This window comes from Triturus cristatus, chromosome 3_1, assembly GCF_964204655.1.
Source record: "Triturus cristatus chromosome 3_1, aTriCri1.1, whole genome shotgun sequence".
NCBI lineage: Eukaryota > Metazoa > Chordata > Amphibia > Caudata > Salamandridae > Triturus > Triturus cristatus.
The window spans coordinates 466,557,069-466,569,872 of record NC_140583.1 but is presented as its reverse complement, the minus strand read 5'-3'; the positions used below and the strand labels follow the sequence as shown (position 1 = coordinate 466,569,872).

At 43.9% G+C, this 12,804-nt stretch overlaps 1 protein-coding gene across 1 annotated transcript in view; it reads right to left on the bottom strand.

Moving 5' to 3' along the window:
- LOC146860421 (endophilin-A3-like) overlaps positions 1–12,804 on the bottom strand; it is a 650,579-nt gene that overhangs the window by 304,955 nt on the left and 332,820 nt on the right. The window lies entirely within an intron of this gene.

Genomic DNA, 12,804 nt, shown 5'->3' with positions numbered 1-12,804 from the left:
ACATAAATAGAACCCACCACACAGGTTTGAGATTGGAAAGTCTAATGTGCCAATACATAGCAACAATGTGGATCAGTCCAGCTCTTTCATACCATTGCTGCGAAACACTTGTTTAAGAGAGAATAGCCACCCCTTATTTCTTGTACGGAAGTGAGGTAGAAGCAGAGTGTGTCGAAAGTGGGACAATGGGGGCAGTATCTGAAGCATCGAGGTCCCGTTACTACCCAGTCTCTTTTTAGCCTGTCCATTTCCATTAGGTGTGTTTCCTGTATAAGCGCAATATCCAGGCTTTTAGATCCTAACAAGGAATAGATTTTCTTTCATCATACATAGCCAGAGGTGCTGTGTACATTGAGGGACCAAACCAACAGGGTCTTCACCACATGTTTCACTATTGTCCCTCAGCTGTGAAGCCATATGATACTGAGGGGCATATTCACAAGAACGTGCGATAACTATCGCCAAAGTAATAAAAGTAGCACTGCCTAAACCCCGATTATTATTGCCGTGATAGCGGGGTATTCACAAGCCTGCGCTACATGGCGATAATAACAGCGATCGCCGGACAAAACAGGCAACAACAACATCGCAATGGCGCTAGTTATTCCTGCGTTAGCAGGCGATAGCTGTGGATCGGCACATCAGCACCAGAAAACTCACCTTTCTCAACCCAGGCGATCTCGCATTGCGAACATGGCCCTACAAATATTAGGATGTGAGGGTTAGGAAGTCAAGTGATTACAAATGCAGGAGACATGTCCGGTTCATTTAACATTTGGCAGGCAGCCTAAAAGACTGCTGTGTCAACAGAGGCCCTTTCCCCGACCTCTGTACCCCCGCTCTATTGAAAGACCTTGTCAGCCAGCACCTACAAGTGATAGATGGAAATGTATTCACGGGTGAATGCTGAGGGGTTGGCAGGTCACAAAATAAATATGGCGGGGTGCTGGGGGTGGTGGTGGTGGGTGTTGTGAACCTCATGGGTATCGGAGCTGCATGATCATTGCCTCCATGGCATCTGTGGGTCTTTAGGTGTGGATCTTGGCTGGGCTCCCTTTCATGCTGTGGGTAGTCGTCCTGCTTAGCACCAGCAAAAGGCAGGTGTAGAATCCCTGGTGCTACCACAGGTTTTCCCGTTTTTGCTTCGCTTCGCACATCTGGCAGTTCATTATGAATGTGGTGTTGTGGTTTTCTTGTGTGTTTTTGCACGGGAACGCCTACTCTGCACCTCATTAGTATTAGTTGGTTGTGTCCACCATGGAGATTCATTTTGGGGCAGTTATCGCGGGAATACTGGTGTTGTCTGCAGTTTGCACCAGCTTGTGAATGGGGTGTTAAACCTATCTCCACTTTTGCTGCGTTAAGGTGGAGATAAATCGGAGTTAACTCCTTGTGAATATTTCCCTGAGTGTACACAGGAGGGAGCAACTAGTGGTGGGGTTAGTGCCCGTTGGAAATGTCTGGGGAAGTATACTGGCATTGTTCAGGAGAGTTCCTATGCCTAGGTTGGCAGCGATACGGTCAATGGGTCCGATAAAGTTACCCAGTCTTGTGGATGCACAGTTGTGTTCTAATGTTAAGTACTTTATAAGGGTAAGCTACCCCTGTCTATACCACGGCTGCAACCCCAGGTGATCAAGTATAAAGCTGGGGAGCGTAGAGCCCGAGTGACCCTTTACTGAGAATAATCAGGTAGTGGAGGGAAGTGGGGGTGATGTACAGTCTGTAGGAGTTAGTGGAGAGACACCCAGGGTTTGAGGAGGCACCTGGATTTGTGCCTCCTGCTGGCTGTGCGATCTTTGGATCGGTATGGCAGATTTTTCTGTGGGCATGTGGATCCACTGAGTTCCTTATGAGTGTCATACCGGTGCGGGTGAACCGCGTCCAGAGGGGGCTACGATCCTTCTCACTTATCTGTATTTGGGGCAGCGCTGTCTCCATTGAACTGTGATCCAATGTGTCAAGAAAGTCCTCCAGGTGCTGAAGATCTGTGGATTCACAAATAAATCAGTCAATGGTCAAAATGATCGTGGCTGGCTCCAAAAAGCAATACCTAATTTCCTTTTGATTTAGGAGAAGGCAAAGAAAATGGAATTTTCAGTGCAAAACAAGAGTATCGTAGGAAAAGTCAGCAGAAAAAGGAAAGAGTGGTTCTATAGGCTCTTTCTAATTACAGGTGTATCAAGAAGTCCAAGTTCAAAAGGTGGGGAATAAAGTTGCACAGGAAGCCTAGTATATCTTCCAGATATGTGACCTTTTGCTGTGGAGCCCAAATTGCCTGCCCCAATTAAGGGAATTGTAGAGCTTGTCCTCTAAGGCAGTGACCCTGGCATCTGTCAAATCGAGGTAAGGCTTGAATTTGGACAGTTTGGCATGGATGGTTTCCAGTTCACTCATAGTAGCAGTTGACAAATGTTCTACTGTTTGCATTGAGCTCTTGATGTCTCATAATTCCTTCACTAAGGTCTCAAAAGGTATAGCTTGACCCACTGCTATGTTGTGGGATGCAGGTGTCCCTTTGGCACCTGTTAACACCTCCGAGAAAGTCAGATGAGGGTATATTTGCCCTTCAACATCTAAGAGTATAGATGCCTCCAAAGATTATGCAGTCGCAAGACTGTCGCTGAACAATATCCAATCTATGACCAGCTCTGCTTCAGAGGAAGTAAGGTTAAAAAAACAGTAGAGGGCACCAAAATAGCAACTGCTGCACCCTATCCCAGAGGAAAGCACTTGGCCTGTTTTCCCCATTCAAGATGGTCGCTGTCAAATCACTGCAACCTCTGGTAAGAGTGTGGATAGTGCAGGTCGAGTGGAAGGGCTATGAAAAGCTGACAGTGGCACAGGCCCCAAAAATGAGTAGTTTGAACAGGTCCTCGGGACATGCGGCTCTTCACTGTTAGATGCCAGCTTATCAGCTAGAGGACTGTTTAGGCTCTGAGTGCGACTGTATTTATGGGAGGTGACTTACCACTGTAGTTTCCCACTAGTACCACCATGCTGAAGGTAAGTTAAGGCTTGGACAATAAATGAGGGCACCAAAACATCAGCTGCCACTTCTGGTCTCCTAAAGGAGTACTTAGACAGTTTCCAAAACTAAGATGGCCGACATCAAAGCCCCGCAGCCTCCGGTGAGTTTGGGGATAATGGATGCAGTACAGCAGGGGAGTGCAGACTGAGCAGGTAATACTCCAGGAGGACAGCAGTGACAAAGAGTTACCTTATGTTTATCCTCATCCAGATCACGGGCCAAGCCACTGCTTGGCATCCAGTGTTTCAGCTAATGCCATCCACGGAGTTGGTATGTGATTTTCTTTGTGGGTGAGTGGCTTACCACAAACATGCCCTACGGCAGCACCAGCACCCCCTCTCAGAATTATCGCCAAGGATAGTAGGACAGCGGCCTGCGCCTTGTATGTCCCACTATTTGCGCCCCCCACCAGCTGCTTCTCCTTGTCATCTATAGCAAGCGGGCCCCTCTGTTTTTGTAGGAGGGTCTCTGCTGCATTTGCCATGCCAGCTCCACCTAGCCTGTCTTCCAAGCTCTGGGCAGTTTTAATAGAGCCAGATACGGCCCTCATTACGCTCTCTCAGGTCTGCAGAGGGATTGGCACAGGCAGAGCGATTCACGGGCCGTCCATATTCATTTAGGCCAAGCTCTGCCCCCACCCACAAGCGCTTATAAAGAAAGCTCATTGGTCCACTAGGTTCTAAGATACCTTATATTTTTTATAGTAAGGTTCAGATGGTAAACAATCTAGGTATAGAGGAATTTGTCGTTTGAGGATAAAAATAGGACTTGTTTTGCCTTAGATAAGCCTAGGCCATTTGAACTCTTACAGGATTCAACACATTATGAGACATGAGTGGTTCCACTTGGTATTGGAACAGATCAATCTGTCACTGTTTCACTTAATGCAATACAGAGCTCTCAGTATAATCAGTGAATAAAAACACATCAAGTGAAACTTCCAGAAGATAAGTATGTAGTTAATGCATACATTATTGCAAACCACTTGGGATCAAAAGTGTAGACAACGCAGGGCTCCATGCATAAATGTGTGGGCCATCATTACTGTAACAAGAGCCGACCAGACCGAAAAAAAGGACGACTGTATGGAAGGAAAGTAATATTTAAAAGATTTGAGAGGGACCCCTTGATACTCAAGGGAAATAGGGTGCTCTCTTTTCTCTGGAAGGAAAGTAATACATATCAGAGAATGGGAGATAATGGAAAGCTCTTTAAATTCCACTATCCTCTGAAACCGATTAGGATGTAACTTCTCTTGGGTTTCCTGACTGAGTTCTATTTTTCAGAATTAACACAGGCATCAAAAGGTACTTTTACTGAAGGTGGTAATCTCTTATATAGGTGGCAATACAAATGAATGCTCTATGGTTTAGAAGGCTGTCAACAGATCTAGTAATGTCAGTACGAATGTTCTACCTCTGTCCATCATGACTAACATGTTTCGCCAAAGCTCGAGCAATGTAAATTTGTTTCCACCAGCAAGAGAATACCTGATTAAACAGGGCAGAATGTTTTTTAAGCATCTAAATTGGCTTGTTGCTGGGTCATTGTTAGAAACTGGAAGAATTTAATGAGAGGGGTATAACTACCCACGTCAATTAATAATCACAATTCTTGTCAGCGTGAATCACTAAAGTCACCTAATTAACCTAAGCTTAACCCTGTGGTAGCTTTGGCACAGAGTAAACAGACTTTACTTAGAGTGAAGGTGTAAAGTACTTATACAGTACCAAAACAGTAATTGTCAAAAACCATACAAAAAACATCCCAAATCAATTTAGAAAAATAAAGTAAATTTGAATAAATAAAATTATATCAACATGACAGAAATCCAATAACAGAACCATAGATATGTATTTTTAAAGTGTAGGGTTCAATATAGCACCATCTACTTGAGCTTGACTGCTATCTAGACATGAGTTAAGGCTGACTGATTGATGAAGGGTCAGATACAGAAACCAGGTTCAACCCAGTTGGAAATGTTATCTTTAGACTTCATCCCTGAAATAGAAGTACACAATCCCCAGTGGAGCAAGGCAGCAGGCTGCTGCCAAAGAGGACTCCACAAAGTTGGATCGCTAGTAAACGATGTCCAAGTGAAGCTGTCGACTTTTGGTTGGAAAGCATCAAGTGAGATCTATTTGAATTTCATACCCATGGAAGGTCTCTCACCAGCCAGATACTTTTGGCATCTTCTGCCAGTGAAACTTTCAATGTTTGGACTAGATCAATTTTTGGAGCTCGTATTCTTCCAGGCTGTGGCCGAACAGGGCTCCATGAGGCTGGCTACCTTCTCCACAAGGTCCAGCTGAATCAGGTTTGCTGCATCAGAAAACCTGTGAGCAAGAGCAACCAGAATCTTCAGCCCAGCAGCAGCTAACATTTGTCATACTGACTTGACAGGTTGGACACGGTCCTCCAGAGGTCTCTGGAGCTCAAAAATCTCCATGTTTCAGCAGATGTTAGGAGGAGTACACTTTGGTACAACAAAGAGTCCCAGGACCCTGGTGCCAGCACTTAGGGGTCAAGAATCACTCCACCAGAGATCCGAAGTAGGATACAGGTCAAGTCCAGTTTGGAACTTGCCAGTTGAATGAAAGGCATCTAGTAGATTATGGTTTTCCTGCAGCTTGGATGCTAGACTAGCCTTATGACCCTCATAATCCACAGAACTTTTCATCCCATATGCAGAGCCTGTGTGGCCACCTCAGAGGTATGGCCATGAAAATGAGCAAGTCTTCTTCTGTGGTCACTCTATACTAGTTCTGAGGGCCGCTCCTCTTCCAATTGAGTTGGTGCTTGTCTGACTGGGGGAACAAAAGGAGGCCTGTCCAGGTGTTGGCTAACATTTGCCCGTGACTTGGCAGGCCCCTCTGAAAGTAATTACGCTGCTGGGCACAGCTCACAGGCCATCATGTTAAATGAACAACAACATCTCCCCACACCCAAGGCCTTCACCTGCACTGGGAGTAGTTTTCACACCTCTTCAAGGGAGCTATTATGCTGCCAGGTGATAGTTGGAGTTCACGGAACTGGGCCACCAGATGCTTTAGGCAGGGAAAAGATAACTTGCTAAAACTAAATTTTCCTTAATAGTGACTAAAAGTTTGATTTTATCAATAAATTGAATTTTGATTCAAAGTTAAAATGAGTCTTTGAATCATACTGCTGGTTGTTTCATAACCAACATCAGCATTATTCAATGCTATAATTCTACCCAGGATTTCCCATGAAACACTAGATAAAATATATGTTTATACGTAAGCAAGTTTTGATAATAAAGGGACATGGGCTCAGCCAAAAGTACTGGGACATATATAGTTATAGTAAGAAACCTGAACTAACAGATTGCCTCAACCAATGGGAATACTTTTATAGATTATATTATATTAGTTTGACTATTTAAGTCTAGAGACTTCCAAATGCATAAGAGGGTAGGCATGCAAGTCCCAGTTGAATGGAAATGAATGACATGTCTATGACACATCACACATAATAAATTCCAATGTCCAGCCAACAGTATCCTTTATGAATAGAGTTGGAGAAACACTGACTTATTGGCGGATGAGCCACCAAACCACTGGGGTGGCTGTAGCCCTGCCTCCACAAGCTGGGTGGAGGCCCAGACACCAAATAATGAGTTCCTCGATTATAGGGGCAATTTATTTAATGAAAGTGCAATGCTCGGTGCTGAGACAGACTGGCCACTCTGTGCTGCTTTATGTTTTCTCAAAGAACCGGGTAATCGCTTAAATATTTGCCCTTTCAGTGCTAACTTTAATGGTGACCTAGTCCACTCGACCTGTCATAAATAGTATTTAGTGCTTTACGGTGCCTTAACCATATACAAAAGTGGGCAACATCTTTCTCCTCTAGAAGACAGACACTTGATTCTGCTTAGGAATATAAATATGATCTGGGAAACTCTTACTCCCAGTCTGGCTTGATTCAGCATCCAACGGCGCCAGTAAGTAATCAATGTAAAACCATTAGAATGTTGAGGAAAATGTTTGGGAAAATTATATTTTGTGTCTCTTGCCTCATCCCAAGATAGTTAATTCTTTGTCTGACATTCTTGCATGGTATCCTGAACATTTAAACCTCAATCAATCCTGAATCTCCAATTTTGTAGAAATGTGCCTGCATAAAAGCTCAGAAACCGGGTGTAATGAGATTCTGAACTTCCTTTCATGGCAAAGAGCATATAAACTATACTTTTAGAGGCTAGAAAACATCAAGAAAATGAGTTTACTTCCAGAGAAGGTTAAGTGTTCCACACCAAGTGAAAGAAACAGCATTATATTCCAGAGTCTGTATCATCAGCTGTATTCACTAATGGGGATCATCACTTAGGGAGATGGCACCCTCTTATTCTGTCGTGGAGTTGACCACACTACACTAACCTGAGCAGTAAGTCTACAGTACTCCAGTACAGATCCCTTTTCCAGATCAGCAGGGACCCACGCCTGTCAACTAGAAGATCTGAACAGAAGTTAAAGAGCAACTCCTCTTATGATCGAAGACAAATAAGAGCAACTCAATTGCCAGACTTTGATATTATGGTGGCTGACTCTTCCTCATTGCTTCAAGGTGATTGTGTATCCAATGCCATGGTTTAATATAGACTTATTCAAGGTAAATGTCATTTATTGTAATTACTTATTTAGGTGAAGTTAACATTACCTGGCCAGATTTCTAGTTTCCATTTTGTCTACTATAAGCCAAAGTAAAATCTTTTAAAATGTACATTTCACCTTTTGTGTGTGCACAACACAACACATAAAAACAGCAAGAATGGACACCTTCCTGCACATAAACAATCATCCCCTCAACGCAGACACCCTTTCACTATGTTGGCGCTAGGCTGCTAAATTTAGCACCAGCACAGGGGGAAACGTAGGGATGCACCATATTGTTGTGAATGCGGTGCAGCCCTGTGTTTCAGAAGTGGCGGAGCGTGGCGTTAAGCCAAGGAGGCTAACGCCACGCTCCGCCACTTCTCGAGTGAATACGCACCAATGCTTGTCCCTGAAAAGCACTCATTTTATGTGGAGCACCCTTGTACCCACATCAACACTTTTTTAAAAATTGTTTTTGACTTTGAACCATTATACAGCACCGATTGCCCTAAAAGGCTTAACTGTTCATCTTTGCTTAATATTGTTGAGGCTGAGGTACGAGTACTTAAAGAAAACAGTCTGTGTCAACCTTTCTTTTAAATGTATCCACATTTTGAAATAAACTCCTGAGAAAAATAAATTACTATATTTTTTGAAGATCATCGTTAGAAACTTGGGACATAGATCATTTAATTGCAGTGCCTAAGATTGAAGTTGAAATCATTTTCGGCTAGCTTGCTCCTAACCTGCATCCATATTGTGGAATTTCTATGTTTTAGAACTAAGCTGCCATGATCAAACAGAAAGATGAGGACTGCACAGAATTCTCAGATACTCAAAGAAGGGGTATAGGACTTTTTTTTTATCTTCATATCATACACAATAAGTGCAATGTTCAGCCAGCAGGATCCTTCAAAAAGAGAATATGGGAAACCCTGACTTAATGGGGGATGAGGCTCCAAACCACTTGGGTGGCTGAGGCCCTGCCTCCACAAACTGGAGCAAGGCCTATACACCAAACCATGACTTCTGCGAGTATACGGTCAATTTCCTTAATAAAAGTGCAGTGCTGGGTGCGAAGACAATCAGGCCACTCTGCATTAGTTTTTGTTTTCAGAAACTACCCAAAAAGTAGGCATTTGTTTCTTACAAATAAAAAAAAAAGTCCAATGGATATGTTTGGTTTTTTCCTGTCTGGGGCTGCCATACAGCACTTGACTGGCCTGTGCAAGAAAAATAAGCGCGAGAAAGCCCTTCCCAAATGGAGTGGCAATATGAAGCTGGCAAGCTTGCAGCCCTGTGTCAGATGGACAACCAGTGAACCAATTCACCCTGCAGAGCCCGCTGTGGCTCGACTTTATGAAATGTGGAAGTTACACCATCTCTAAATGAGGTGGGGAATCATCAGGGAGGCAAAATGTGTAATCTGCCATTTTTTACAGCAGATGTCCCGCTTCCAACATGATCCTAATCAGTTGTCACAGAAGGATGGAGCACATCAGTTAAAATGATGAGCAACAAAGAAAGCCTGAATTTCATAAAAAGCATTATGGGTCTGAAAAATATCCCCACACAGTTCATAATGGAAGTATGAACATCACAAAGACTTTCAGGTCTCACTGCATTTACCACAAGTTTCAATTCTTACATGCTAGCCAATAGACTTAAGGTGAGAATCATCTTTTTTTTGCTCTTGTTTCCCATGGATAAATTAGTTATTAGTCTGAAGTAGACAGAGTTCAGCTGCCAGAGAGACCCAGAGAGATGTGGGGGCATATCATCAACAAAATGCGATAAGTATTGCAAATCGCACTTAGCATGTTTTTTAATATCGCCGTCTATCGCTGGATTTTCTCGCCCTGTTAGCGGCATATCATCAACGCGTTGCACAGAGGCGATGTGAAATCCTGCGATAGTGGCGTAAGGCAGCGATAGCGGGATGAATCCCGCGATGATTTTCGGCGATAACGGAAAATCTCGCTAATACACAAGTGTGGACTTAAACTTAGAATCCACCTCCCATTGTAAGGATAGTTTAGTCAAGTTTTGATCAGGCGTACAATACCTGCAATACTCGCGGTTAGCGCTACTTTATTTATTGCTGGTGCTGCATTGTAAATAGTGCGAAGTTGTGCTTGCGTCGTTTTTTATTATGTCATTGTAAGGAACGCCCACTTTGCATGTCCTTAGCGATAATTATCGCTGACGTGCAAAGCGTTAACAAAGCGGCTGCTATCGCAAGTAAACTAGCGCTACATCATCTTAGCGCGGCCTTACTAATTGTGCGGTAATTAAATCGCCGCTTTTCGGCCGAAAAGTGTCGATGAAGTGGCGAGAAGTCGCTTGATGATATGCCCCGTTGTCTTTTACCATACATCAGGACACCGCTGAGGTCATTTCTGATGTTATGGAAATTATATTGTCCAAAGAGACATGAGACTGAGCACGCTTTGCATTGAGCTGCTCCTGAAGAGGCCTCATACATGGATGGCAATTGGGGATTAGCAGGATGACATCAACCCTAACATGGATTTGTATGTCCTTCCAGAAAGACACTTTTTTTCAGACAGTAACTGCGTTATTTTCTGCAGGTGTGAAATTCTTTCCTCTGTGGGAAAGGCCTTTGAGAGTGTTGTATCCAGGGTTGCTCCTAAAAATACTAGCGACCTGGAAAGGATAAGAGATGAGTTTGAGACCTATGGATTGAAAAAGTTGTATACAGGCTTCTGTGTTTTTTTTTTGGCAGCCTAGAAAGATGGAACTTTTACTAACCAATCATCCAGGTAGTGAATACCTGGTGACGGGACCGTCGGACAGAAGCTGTCACTTGCACCATGCACTTAGTGAAGACCCTATGTGCTGACTTCAGCCCGAAGGGAAGCACCTTGAATTGATAATGGCACCCTGTCACCTCAAACCTGAGACACCTTTGGTGCTTGGGATGTATGGGGATGTAAAAATATGCATCCAGAAGATCGAGGAAGAACAGATAATCTTCCACAACAATGAGTTGCAAAATATCCTGGAGAGACAGCATCCTGAAGGGTTGATTTTTGATGAAATTGTTCAATAACCCGAGGTCCATTATTTGCCTCCACTTTCCTGTCTTTTTCTTGATCAGACAAAAGTGGAAATAGAAACCCAGATTGCGCTGATTGTGGGGTACCTCTTCAACTGCTCTTTTTGAAAGGAGTAATCAGATTTATTATTAAATCGAAAGATGACAATGTGATGTCTTCTGTGGAGGAAAATGTGGAAGCAGTTGAACAAATTCCAGGGTCTGACCATGCTGGAATATCTCTAGCACCCATTTGTCGGAAGATATGAGGTTCCATTGATAGAAGAATTTGGACAAGGTGGGACTGAATTGACGTGGGACTGCATCGACAGGGCCTGTGATTCCTCATTCACTCCTGTTGGTATCCTGGGACCTTCCTCCTGCTGCTGGACAACAGCGTACCAACTCTCTAGAGTAAGAGGGCGTTGTGTTTGGTTGGTTAGCCTGAGCCGAATATTGCGATCGAAACCCCTGCTGGGAATAGGGTGGAAAACACTGCTGCAATTACAGTTGAGAGAGATATTGTCCTTTGCCTCTACCCCAAAAGGATGAAAACTTTCTCAGCTATAAGCTCCCAGGTGATTTAGCTGTATCAGTATCTGATTCGATCGACTGTAATGCGTCATCAATGTACTTACCGAAAAGGTATTTTCCATCGAACAGCATATCTAGCCCTTTGGCTTGTACTTCTGGGTTGAATGTGGTTGCCTTAAGCCAACCTTTGCGTCTCAGCAAAGCTGCTCCAGCCATCTGCCTGAAGGCAGATGAAATGTCCATGGCTATATCGATAATCTGATGAAGAGGTTTTCTCACCTCCAGATAGGATGTCTTTCACCTCTTTTTTCTTGTCTTCTGGGAGATATTCCAATAGAGACGAGATGTTGGACCACATCTGCTGGTCATATCTCCCCAGGGTAGCTATGATGTCGGAGGCTCTGATGGAAGTAGCCACCAGCGTGGTAAATCTCTTGCCAATATTGTCGAGCCGACATCCATCTTTGTCCGGCGGGGCCGTACATGGTGAGGTAGGATTCTTAGCTCTCCTCTGAGCAGCCCACATGATGACAGTCAGGTCGAGGATGACCAATGATACATCTTGAGGAACTCTCAGGCGCTTTGAAGTTGTGTATCCAGCTTTGGAATCATGGCTGGAATGGAGGTTGGTATCTTCATTAATTTGAGGCCCTCTTGCCATATAAAATCCACAATAGGGATAGCACGAGTGGTGCATTGTGTTCCAGCCTTACAATCATAAAGGAAGAACTCTTTATTCTTGGCTGTCATAGGGAGGTCAAAACGCTTCAAAGCATGCTCAAGGACGTTAGTAACCCCGCAGAATCGGCTACTGGTGTAGGAGAGTGTGGCATAGGCACAACATAATAATCCCATTCACCATGAGCATCAGGATCTTTTTGGAGTTCCCCCTCTTCTAATTGTTGGTCGTTGATGGCCTGCAAATTACCTGGTATTGATACTGGGTGGAAGGGGGGTTAAATTCTTATTCTTTGACAGCTAAGGTGCGCTTTGTGGTGCAGGAATGACAATAGGGACTTCATGTTTAGGTGGAGGCCACTGAGCGTGGAGCGCTAGCCTCAAACGTAAGTCTGTGACTAAAGAAAACAGAACAAAGATTGAAGGTACTTGAGTTTGGTGGTGTTCATCCTCCTGATCCTCATAAGAGTAATGTTCCTGGAAGGTATCCAAGGGGCATATTATCAAGCACGGCGTTAAAATTATCGCCGATTTATCGGCAGAAAACTGCTGCTAAAACGGCTATGATGGGCTTGATAATATGCCCGTGAGAATTCCATTAGAAGCCCATGTTGACACCAGAACATGGGCTTCTATTGGAATTCTCAAGGGCATAATTTTAACGCCGTTTCTTGATAATATGCCCCCAAGTGCCCTCTATCAGAGAAGGAGTAGTGGTTCTCAAGACAGGCTGCTGGATCATCCACCGCCTCATCTTCAGCTGACTCCTGACATTTGACTCTCAATTGTGAGGGGCTCCAATTGGAAAATCCAGGAGGTGAGTTGGAAGCAATATAGAGATATTGTAGTAATATTGAAGCACAAATGGGGTGGCTCTTGGTTGA